Source organism: Dama dama, chromosome 5, assembly GCF_033118175.1.
Source record: "Dama dama isolate Ldn47 chromosome 5, ASM3311817v1, whole genome shotgun sequence".
Classification (NCBI taxonomy): Eukaryota; Metazoa; Chordata; class Mammalia; order Artiodactyla; family Cervidae; genus Dama; species Dama dama.
In genome coordinates, this window is record NC_083685.1 from 71,941,596 (window position 1) to 71,954,683 (window position 13,088).

The 13,088-nt window shown below is 37.5% G+C and overlaps 1 protein-coding gene across 1 annotated transcript in view; it reads right to left on the reverse strand.

Annotated features, from left to right (window-relative positions):
• CA10 (carbonic anhydrase 10) overlaps positions 1–13,088 on the reverse strand; it is an 820,075-nt gene that overhangs the window by 640,939 nt on the left and 166,048 nt on the right. The gene's annotated exons all lie outside the window — the stretch shown is intronic.

Genomic DNA, 13,088 nt, shown 5'->3' on the forward strand with positions numbered 1-13,088 from the left:
ATTTTGAGGTGATACTCCTTATATTGTACTAATTCCAATCATAGACTAAGCACACAATCTGCTTATTCTTACTTAGACATACACACGTATGTGAAATAGGAGCCAAATGAAACATATTAAGGAAGTAAAAGTGTAAAGACTAATTAAATAAAATGTAGATCTTTTGCCGTCTTGGAAGGCGCAGGTGTCCCTCTAAAAGCAAATAGTTTCCTGTACCTAAGCTTCAGGTTTCTTAAAATGACAATAGTAATGAATAACTACATTACAGGCTTGTAATGACTGGAAAAGGTCAGTTTTCATTCCAATCCCAAAGAAAGGCAATGACAAAGAATGTTCAAACTACAGCACAATTGCACTCATCTCACAGGCTTGCAAAGTAATTCTCAAAATTCTCCAAGCTACGCTTCAATAGTACATAAATCGAGAATATCCAGATATTCAAGCTGGATTTAGAAAAAGCAGAAGAACTAGAGATCAAATTGCCAACATCTGCTGGATAATAGTAAAAGCAAGAGAATTCCAAGAAAATATCTACTTATACTTCATTGACTAGGTTAAAGCATTGGACTGTGTGGAACACAACAAAGTGTGGAAAATTCTTAAAGAGATGGGAATACCAGACCACCTTACCTGTCTCCTGTGAAACCTGTATGCAGGTCAAGAAGCAACAGTTAAAACTGGATATGGAACCACTTCAAAATTGGGAAAGGAGTATGTCAAGGCTGTATATGGTTACACTGCTTATTTAACTTTTGCAGAGTACAATATTGCAAAATGACAGTCTTCCAGCTGGAAGACTCACCAGCTGGAATCAAGATTGCCAGGAGAAATATCTGTAACCTCAGACATGCAGATGACACCACGCTTATGGCAGAAAGCGAAGAGGAACTAAAGAGCCACTTGATGGAGGTAAAAGAGGAGAGTGAAACAGTTGGCTTAAAACTCAACATTCAAAAAACTAAGATCATGGCATCTGGTCCCATCACTTCATGGCAAACAGATGGGGAAGCAATGGAAACAATGACATAATTTATTTTCTTAAGCCCCAAAATCACTGCTGATGGTGACTGCAGCCATGAAATTAAAAGATGCTTGCTCCTTGGAAGAAAACACATGACCAATCTAGACAGCACATTAAAAATCAGAGATATTACTTTGCCAATAGAGGTCCATCTAGTCAAAGCTATGGTTTCTCCAGTAGTCATGTAAGGATTTGAGAGTTGGACCATAAAGAAGGCTGAGTGCTGAAGAATTGATGCTTTTGAAACGGGGCATTGGAGAAGACTCTTGAGAATCCGTTGGATGGCAAGGCGATCAAACCAGTCAATCCTGAAGGAAATCAGTCCTAAATATTCACTGGAAGGACTGATGCTGAAGCTTCAATACACTGGCCACCTGATGTGAAGAGCTGACTCATTAGAAAAGACCCTGATGCTGGGAAAGATTGAAGACAGTAGGAGAAGCGGATGACAGAGGATGAGATGATTGGATGTCATCACTGACTCGATGGACATGAGTTTGAGCAATCTCTGGGAGTTAGTGAAGGACAGGGAAGCCCGGCGTGCTGCAGTCCATGGGGTCGCAAAGAGTTGGACATGACTAAGTGACTTCACTTTCACTTTTCACTTTCATGCACTGGAGAAGGAAATGGCAACCCACTCTAGTGTTCTTGCCTGGAGAATCACACGGACGGTGGAGCCTGGTGAGCTGCCATCTATGGGGTCACACAGACTCGGACACGACTGAAGTGACTTAGCAAGCAACAAAGCGACTGAACATCAACAACACAATGACTGGAAATAGTAAACATGCAAAGTACATAGAACAGTGTCCCCTTCATAAAAACTGTTTAATAATTCAGGATTATGATGATGGTGATAATGATGACTGAGCAGAAGATGCTCATGATTGTGGTGATGATCATTAAATGAAGATTTTACCATTATTATCAGAAACAAGTCAGAGGATATCAGAGTATATTGTCCTGAAGTTTTATAGCTTATTTGTTTTAAGATAAAAAGAATAATACATATTGTTTTAAAAATATTTTTCTACCTTAAAGTATTCACGCTCCTGGTACCCCAAACAGTCTCTAGTTTCCAGAATTGTAAGAGACACATGGAATACTATAAACACGGTCTTGCCCAGTTGGATCTTATAAGTAAAAGTAACAGGAAGGGAATAACTATAACTCATTCATTGTCAAAGAGCTCAAAGAATTCAGTGCTAAGTTACATGGTTCAGTATTTCACAATGATTAATAAGCAAGATCTTAAAGAAAGAATAGCGCATACTTTAGAATAGACACATTCCTCACTGTAGCTCTGGCTGAAAAACATTGATCATAGCAAACAATTTCCCTAAGGTTCATAGACTCAAGACTAGATGGTCTTTTGCTTTGAATACACTGGATTTTTAAAATTAAAAAAAAAAAAAAAAAAAACTAACTGCCACTTAAACAAAATAGGTTAGGAGACAAGTTGGGAATTGATAAAATCAAAATACTGCCATTTCTATTCATAAACACATTTCCTATCCCCATTTATCTTAAAATATTTTTGATTGTAGAGAAATGAAGCACGCATAATGTATCAATCTTTTCAGAATAGTTAGGCAACTTTGTTGAGACAAATGGATGGTTTTTTGCTGTTCAAACTATGGGTTAAGAGGGATATGATAATAAAAGGGAAGGAGTGAGACACACACAGGCGGCTGGGGAAATATATAACAGAAAGAGAAACCAAACCTTCACCAGAGTGTACATTTTCAAACTTTTTATTTTATATTGGAATATAGTTGGTTATTCCTTATTATGCCATTTTTCAATAGTCATATAGAAGGTAAAAACCATACAGTGGAAATGACAAATTCAAGGAATTAGATCTGATAAACAGAGTGAATGAATAACTATGGACTGAGGTTCATAACATTGTACAGGAGGTGGTGATGAAAACCATTCGCAAGGAAAACAAATGCAAAAGGCAAACTGTTTGTCTGAGGAGGCCTCACAAATAGCTGAGAAAAAAAAGAGAAATGGAAGGCAAAGGAGAAAGAGAAAGATACATCCATCTGAATGCAGAGTTCCAAAAAATAGCAAAGAGAGATAAGAAAACCTTCTTAAAGAGAACAATGCAAAGAAATAGAAGAAAACAATAAAATGGGAAAGACTAGAGCTCTCTTTAAGAAAACTAGATAGACCAAGGGAATATTTCATACAAAGATGGACACAATAAAGGAGAGAAAGGGCAAGGAACTAACAGAAGCAGAAGATATTAATAATCAGTGGCAGGAATGCACAGAAGAGCGATACAAAAAATAATAATAATAAACACGTGGATAACCAAAATGGTGTGATCACTCACCTAAAGCCAGATATCCTGGAGTATGAAGTCAAGTGGGTTTTAGGAAATATTACTATGAACAAAGTTGGTGCAGGAAATGGAATTCCAGCTGAACTATATCAACTCCTAAAAGATGATGCTGTTAAAGTGTGGCCCTCAATATTTCAGTAAATTTGGAAAATTTAGCAGTGGCCACAGGACTACAAAAGGTGAGTTTTCACTCCAATCTCAAAGAAGAACAATGCCAAAGAATATACAAATTACCACACAATTGCCTTTATTTCACATGTTATCAAGGTTGTAGTTAAAATCCTTCAAGCTAGGCTTCAATACTATGTGAACCGAGAATTTTCAGATATAAAAGCTGGGTTTAGAAAAGACAAAGGAACCAGAGATCAAATTGCCAACATCCACTACATCATAGATAAAGCAAGGGAATTCGAGAAAAACATTTACTTATGCTTCATTGACTACGCTAAAGCCTTTAACTGTGTGTATCACAACAAATTGTGGAAAATTCTTAAAGAGATGGGAATACCAGACCACCTTACCTGCCTGCTGGGAAACCTGGATGCAGGTCAATAAGCAACAGTTAGAACTGGACATGGAACAACAGACTGGTTACAAATTGAGGAAGGAGTATGTCAAGGCTGTATATTGTCACCCTGTTTATTTAACTTATATGCAGAGTACATCATGCAAAATGTTGGGCTGGATGAAGCTTAAGCTGGAATCAAGATCACTGGGAGAAATATCAATATCCTTAGAAATGCAGATGACAACTCACTAATCGCAAAATCTGAAGAGGAACTAAAGAGACTGTTGATGAAGGTGAAAGAGGAGAAGAAAAAATCTGGCTTAAAACTGAACATTCAAAAAACAAAGATCAAGGCATCCAGTCCCACTACTTCATCACAAATAGATCGGGAAAAAATGGAAACAGAGAGATTTTATTTTCTTGTGCTCCAAAATTACTACAGATGGTAACTTCATGAAAATAAAAGATTCTTGCTCCTTGGAAGAAAAGGTATGACACACCTAGACAGTGCATTAAAAAGCAGACATCACTTTGCTGACAAAGGTGCCTATAGTCAAAGGTACAGTTTTTCCAGTAGCCATGTATGGATGTGAGAGTTGGACTATAAAGAAAGCTGAGCAAGGAAGAATTGATGCTTTTGAACTGCGGTGTTGGAGAAGACTCTTGAGAGTCCCTTGGACAGCAAGGAGATCAAACCAGTCAGTCCTAAAGGAAATCAACCTGGAACATTCATTTTAAGGACTAATGTTATAGCTGAAGCTCCAATAATTTGGCTGCCTGATGAAAAGAGCTGACTCACTGGAAAAGACTCTGATGCTGGGAAAGATTGAGGGTATGAGGAGAAGGGGATGACAGAGAGATGGTTGGATGGCATCACTGACAGAATGGATATGAGTCTGAGTAAACTCTAGGAGATTGTAAAGGACAAGAAAGCCTGGCATGCTACTGTCCATGGGGTTACAAAGACTCAGTCACGAGTGACTAAAACCCAATGAAAAAATGGGCCAAAGAACTAAACAGACATTTCTCCAAAGAAGACATACAGATGGCTAACAAACACATGAAAAAATGCTCAACATCGCTCATTATCAGAGAAATGCAAATCAAAACCACAATGAGGTACCATTACATGCCAGTCAAGATGGCTGCTATCCACAAGTCTACAAGCAATAAATGCTGGAGAGGGTGTGGAGAAAAGGGAACCCTCTTACACTGCTGGTGGGAATGCAAAATAGTACAGCCGCTATGCAGAACAGTGTGGAGATTTCTTGAAAAACTGGAAATAGAACTGCCATATGACCCAGCAATCCCACTTCTGGGCATACACAACGAGGACACCAGATCTAAAAGAGACACGTGCACCCCAATGTTCATCGCAGCACTGTTTATAATAGCCAGGACATGGAAGCAACCTAGATGCCCATCAGCAGACGAATGGATAAGGAAGCTATGGTACATATACACAATGGAATATTACTCAGCCATTAAAAAGGATTCATTTTATCAGTTCTAATGAGATGGATGAAACTGGAGCCCATTATACAGAGTGAAGTAAGCCAGAAAGATAAAGACCAATATAGTATACTAACGCATATTATGGAAGTTAGAAAGATGGTAACGATAACCCTATATGTAAAACAGAAAAAGAGACACAGATGTACAGAACAGACTTTTGGACTCTATGGGAGAAGGCAAGGGTGGGATGTTTTGAGAGAACAGCATCGAAACATGTATATTATCAAGGGTGAAACAGATCACTAGCCCAGGTTGGATGCATGAGACAAGTGCTCGGCGCTGGTGCACTGGGAAGATCCAGAGGGATGGGGTGGGGAGGGAGGTGGGAGGCGGGATCGGGATGGGGAATACATGTAAATCCATGGCTGATTCATATCAATGTATGGCAAAAACCACCACAATATTGTAAAGTAATTAGCCTCCAACCAATAAAAATAAATGGGAAAAAAATAAAAAACAACAAAATAATATAATATATAAAAATAAATATTTAATATTATATCCAAAGTGTAGATTTAAACTGTGTACGTATATACTAAATATCTTTTGAGGCAATACTAATACTGTACTAGTCTAAATTTTAGAGTGAACCTACAACCTGTGTATTCTTACTTAGACATGCACACATATGTGAAATAACAGCCAAATATAAATATAGTTACTATAAATGTATTATATAAATATATTGAAAGTAAAGGAAAATATCTTTTAAACTGAGGGGAAAATGATAGTTTTTTGGTTTTTTTTTTTTTTTTCCAATTTGGCTAAGTTTAAGATTCTGGCAGATATGTGCTCCCACTCATGAGTAAACTTATCTCCATGAAGACTGAGGAAATAGTCTAGGAAATCTAAATGATCTCCCACTGAAGTAGATCAGAGTGATGCAGGTGGCTTGTGTAATGAATGTGCACTTCAGTTCAGTTCAGTTCAGTCGCTCAGTCGTGTCCGACTCTTTGCGACCTCATGAATCTCAGCACGCCAGGCCTCCCTGTCCAGCACCACCTCCCGGAGTTTACTCAGACTCAGGTCCATCCACTCGGTGGTGCCAATCCAGCCATCTCATCCCCTAAAATTAAATCATCTCTGAGTCTCTTTCAAATGACCACTGTCTTTCCAGACTTGGGGAATCTTAACCCCCTTCACACAACTCCCATGGTTCTCTAGTCAATGGATATCTACTACTGGCCCTCTTTCTATAGTTTAATTCTTCCAATTTTTCTTATTTAAAAGCAGGTGACAAGAGAAAACCTCTTTGAGGAAATACAACGAACCAGCTTTCATCTGGGAACCTCCTCACTGGATCTCAATTTTTTCCCATCTGTAAAAGGAAGAGTCTGGATTAAATTCTCTGAAGTCTATCCTAGCTGGGTATGCTGGGAGTCTAGGATCTTGTGTTTCCTCTGACTCTTTCTGTTAAATATAAAACCTAAAAATCATTCCAACCTTCTCAAATCAGCATACATTTTCAAAGTACTGTTGCTATAGGTTCTAGAATGGGATACTGAGAAAGATGAAACTCTTGAAAGAAATTGGGACAAGAAAACACTCAAAAAAAAAAAAAAAACCTATTTAGGCAGGAAGAAACCCTAAGGTAGCAAAGGAGTGACCTTGCAATGGTGTGCAGAAAGAGCAAGCCACAAGCCCCACCCTTTTTCCTCCTGATTCTCACTCGGAGTCAGTGCTAATCTTTCTTAGAAAACAATCTCTTCCTGGAATTGAGGTAGGTATTCTACACGGTTTTCTAATGACATAGCTGTGAGTCAGAGAAGTTGAGTAATTTGTCTCACATCACAATGTCTCTAATAAGTAGCAGGGCAGAACAAGAAGAAGACAAGGGCAATAGATAGAACCTCATTTTCCTCAGATCCCTGTGCCAAGGGCCTCTAGGATCAACAAACACTAATGGGCTGGGTTGATTTTGGCCCACCTGCATTCTCCCTAGAGTCCTCTTGCTGACCATCACTTAATGTTGGCTAACTTTTCAGAGTTCCCCCTCTATAATTGAAGTAATAACATCTGACCTCATGCCTCCCAGGGATAGAAATATAAATGAAATAATCAAGGTGAGAAGCAGATAAGCCCATTTTAATTACAGTGCTGAAAACCCTTTGGAGTTTTATGGTATAATTAGCAAAATACAAAGGCTGCAGAGTTGTATTTGGCCAAAGCTTACACTCCCAATTTTTAAGGAAGGAAATATAGATATGGAATCAGTATTTACTATTAAATAATAATGAAACTGAGAACCAGTGTGCACTTGCTTTCAAGCAAATCTATTATACAAAAACTTTATTAATAGAAAAAAATGTAGTAATAGGTGATTTTATCTTTATCTTTCACAGAATTATTCTGGATTATATTTAAAAGATTCTTCTTCAATAGGTTTCATGATGTGTAGCATTTATGTAAAATTTGGAACTGAAAAAAATTATGATTTACACAGTCTTTTAAGGGTACATCTTTGGTATTTTATAAGATAGAACTGAAGTTACCATTTGAGATTTCAGTTGCCTTACCTTGAAATAATTCAATCAATATTGAAGTAGTGGTATAATAATGGAGCATAGGACTTGAGAGTTGAAAAAACTAAATCCCACAGCCATGGCCAAGGTATCAACCTCTCAAGGCCTTCTGTTTCTAGTCTACAAAGTACCATATATCCCTACCCTATCATGTCATTATTCATGTCATTATTGTGAGAGAGTGAGATACCTGGCATGGTATCTGACTAACAGTGGACACTTCAGTCACCTTGAATCTAAATCTCCAAAGGGAAGCAAAAACACTGAGAATGAACCATTGAAATATGATCACAAATAGTTCTAAGAAACTTCTAACTCCTTATCCATGCGTTCAATTTTATATTTGACTATGAAAAAGCCATGTAGTTGAACAGAAAATTGGATTTATTCTATAATTTATTGTATCACAATGTTACATGTGTATTTTCTCCCATATTTTATATGTATACTCTTAGAGAGCAGACATTTTGTAAAGTCAAAAATTTTTATGTCAAGCAAAGACACCTGTTCAGTTCTGTAGAGTACATACCACTTTGTTGCAGAGTATACAGCCACGACTTATCCTTTACACCCTAAAATAGAGTCCACCAAGGAGAGACAATAGGGTTTTGGTGGCAGAGACCCCATCCCATTGAGCAATAAATCCTAGCGGGTCCTCATGATTATAGGGACTGGGTCTTGGTCATAATTTTGATGTTATTTTCCTCTCCCAGAAATGCAAAAATGATTGTGGCCTTTAAAAACAGATTTAAGAGAATGCATTTATCTTGACATTATCAGCTTCTAAAGATCATGCAGTAGGGCCTATTGACCTTTCTCTCTTAATGATGAGTTGCAAAACTGCTTAATAACATTAATGGAATGAAGTGAAAAAGAGTGTGTACTACAGAGCAGTCTCTGTGGAAGGGAAGAGGTGAGAAAGCGATGTTCAGAATGACAAAGAAAACTTGCTTTTTTTCCTATGGGAACTGAAGTCAGATAGAAGCAAAGGGGTACAAACTGATACCATTTCTGTCTCTACTCCACATACACAGTTCTCAGATATACAACTAGCAAAGAAAAATAAAATATTTGGCTTACAATTAGGTGTCTGACAATGACTCCAACTCTTGGAGATGCAAAGCATAAACAAATTTGTTTAATTGTCCCCAATAATGTAAACTTCTATGCTTCTAAAAAGTACCTAATTTTTTTTACCAGTTACCATCATATTTTGGAGATGGCAATGGAATTTGTCACTAATATTATGAAGCAGTGTGTGCAAATTACCTCCCTTCTCTGGTATTCTGTTTTACAAAATGTTTTTCTAAAAAAACCAAAGGTTTCTAATATCTTAAGGATTAAACACAAAAATAATTGTAAAGTTCTTCACACAGTTCTTTGGTAATATCATGGATTCAATCATTGTTAGCATCTTTCCTCTCAGCCCCAAAAATCCCACTTTGCACTAACTTGCTCAATCCATAAAATAAATGGTAAAGCAAACTGATAAAGTTGAAAATATTAGAAATTAAGAATGTGAAATACCTTTGGAATCTTTGCGATATAACTTCTGTGAACACACTTTCAGTAAATACAAAGTTTTAACAGAAGGGAAGGAATTTAAAATTGTAAGCATTCTGAAAAATACAGGAGTCATCATGGAGACATTAAACATCTCCAATTTCATGCATGTAAATAAAATGGATTAAGTTAAAAGCACTGAGCAATTTGCCTTCAAACCCAACAGAGAGGTTATATCAACAAACAAAATGAAATGCATAATTCTATGCCTACCACTACCACTATAGCCCATGAAAAAATAAAAGTGGATATGTGATTGTCTACTTCACCTAAACTATTGAAACGAACTGCAATAACTAGAAGGAGCACGGGAACTAGCATTTCCATGGCAAGCAAAGGCTATCAAAATCATTGTATTTTTATTATTTTCACTTTGCTTCACTTCTCTTCTTGGAAGAGAAATTCCCTTTCAGTATCAGTCTTCTTGATAGCTTCCTGAAGAATTCTAATGCATAAGGTGTTACATCTTTTTTAACATGGTAGAAACACAATTTGTTGCTATTGTTCAGTTGCTGTCATGTCCAACTCTTGCAACCTGATGAACTCCAGCACGCCAGACTTCCTTGACCTTCACTGTCTCCCTGAGTTTGCTCAAACTCAAATCCATTGAGTCAGTGATGCCTTCTAACCATCTCATTCTCTGTCACCCCCTTTTCCTCTTGCCCTTAATTTTTCCCACCATCAGGGTCTTTCCAATGAGTTGGCATTTCGCATCAGGTGGCCAAAGTATTGGAGTTTCAGCTTCAGCATCAGTTCTTCCAATGAATATTCGAGGCTGATTTCCTTTAGGACTGACTGGTTTGATCTCCTTGCTGTCCAAGGGACCCTCAAGAGTTTTCTCCAGCACGATGGTTTAAAAGCATGCTGTGATTCATGAGGTCGCAAAGAGTCGGACACGACTGAGTGACTGAACTGAACTTAACTGACTGAAGTGACTAACACTATAATCCAGAAACAAAACACACAACATGTGTGCCCAAGAAGAAATATAGAAGTTTTACTGTATATTGTTTGTAATACTGAAAAATTAGCAATAATTTAAACATTAATCAATAGTAAAATGGAAAATAAATTGTAGCAAATCCATATAATGGATCATTATTCTGCAGTTAAATGAACTAAAACCCAATACATCTACCGTATATAAATAAATATATAAATATAAACAAATCTTAGAAAATGCTAAATAAAAATAAAAGAAAACACACAAGCTATAGAAATATGTATTATATGATGTCCTATAAATACCAATATGTCCCGTCATACCAATACAGATTAGGAGCATGCAAATGTTGCTTTAAATTGTTTAATGTAAACATATATAAAAATACAGTAAAAGTACATAATAAGAAGCTGGCATGAAAATATAAAATTTTGGATAGTGGCGTGCTCTACGTTGGAAAGAAATGAAAAATGATTTAGGAGAAGTACACAGATGGTTCTAACTATAATTGCAGCTTTATTTCTTAAGAGAGAGAGAGATGAAATAAATATGGCAACATTTTCAGATGAATTTCCCCTTTCTATTCTCCGTTCTGTGGTACTGGGGCTTGAACTCTATATGCTGCATTTCCTGTCTGCTTTCTGCTGTCCTCATGTCAGGTTCTGCCAATGAAAAGCACTGGTGGGAAACTGGAATTTGAGAGGAAGGGTGAAGGAGGGGCTCCCTTCCAGCTTCGGTACTTTTCAACTTTACTGCAGCAGTAAAATGTAATTATGACTCTATTCTTGAGCCTTCCTACCAATCCCAGGACTGGCCTTGCAATGCCTCACCCTCTCATTGGACTATCACCCCACCTCAGTCTCCAGCTGCAGAACTACAAACACCTACCCTGCTGCCCCTGCCATACTATCCTAATATCTGCTGTGCCACAGCTCCCTTGGTATTTTCAAGTGCTTATTGGGTCAAACACTTTTATTAACCAAAGAAACTATAAAGTTGTGTATTCCCAAGGATTAGCCAGAGGAAATCACCTTCTAAGGAGTATGAGCACTAGTTTGTCATGTGATTACCTTAGAGGTTTAAGTTATAGTCACTCAGGGCCCACTTTCCAATTCCCAAAATCTTTGTGGCCTCTTCCTTCCTGATCCCCAAGTTGTAAGAGTGGGAGCTGCTTTGTTTGTATTCCTTTAAAATTGCATCCAATTTCAAAAAACTGTGTGCTGGTTACCTTTTGAGATGCTGGCTTGGTTTCTCTTTTTCTAACTGGACTCTGGCTGACTCAGCGACTTTAACCTAATGTCATTTTTCAGGATGAGAAAATTGAGTTTGAAGAGCAGAAATAACTTAATTTTTGCAAAAAGAAGGCATTTGTCATAGAAAGCACACTCTTCCAACAATAAAAACAAAACTATACACATGGACATCACTGAAACCAGACTGATGATATTCTTAGGAGCCAAAGACATAGGAGCTTTATACGGTCAGCACAATGAGACCTGCAGTTGACTGTGGCTGAAATCATGAGCTCCTTACTGCAAAACTCAGATTAAAATTGAAGAAAATAGAGAAAACCACTAAGCCATTCAGGTATGACCTAAAATATCCCATATGATTAAACAGTACAAGGGACAAATTTCAAGGGATTAGATCTGATAGACAGAGTGACTGAAGAACTGTATAGGAGGTGGTGACTCAAGACCATTCCCAAGAAAAAGAAATGCAAAAAGGTAAAATAGTTGTCTGAGGAAGCCTTACAAATATCGGAGAAAAGAAGGGAAGCAAAAAGCAAAGGAGAAAGGGAAAGATATACCCAATTGAATGCAGAGTTCCAGAGAATAACAAGGAGAGATAAGAAGTCCTTCTTAAATGTGCAATGAAAAGAAATAGAGGAAAACAAAAGAATGGGAAAGACTAGAGCTCTCTTCAGGAAAATTAGACACACCAAGGGAACATTTCATGCAAAGATGGGCACATTAAAGGACAGAAACTGTAAGGACATAAAAGCAGAAGAGATTAAGAAGAGGTGGCAAAAATACATAGAACTGTACAAAAAAGGTCTTAATGACCCAGATGACCATGACAGTTCGATATTCACCTACAGCCAAACATCCTGGAGTGTGAAGTCGAGTGGCCTTAGGAAATGCTACTATAAACAAAGCTAATGCAGGTGATAGAATTCCAGTTGAGCTATTTCAAATTCTAAAAGATGATGCTATTAAAGTGCTGCACTCAATATTCCAGAAAATTTGGAAAACTCAGCCTTGGCCACAGGACTGGAAAAGGTCACTTTTCATTCCAATCCCAAAGAAGAAAAATGCCAAAGAATGCTCAAACTACTATGTGATTTCACTCATTTCACATGCTAGCAATGTGAATGCTCAAAACCCTTCGAGCTAGGCTTCAACAGAACATAAACTGAGAACATCCAGAAGTACAAGCTGGACTTAGAAAAGGCAGAGCAAACAGAGCTCAAGTTGCCAGCCTCCACTGGAGCATAGAGAAAGCAAGGGAATTCCAGAAAATACCATCTATTTCTACTTCAAAGACTATACTTAAAGGCTTTGGGTATGTGGATCACAACAAATTGTGGAAAATTCTTAAAGAGATGGGAACACCAGACCACCTTACTTGCCTCCCGAGAAACCTGTACACTGGTCAATAAGCAA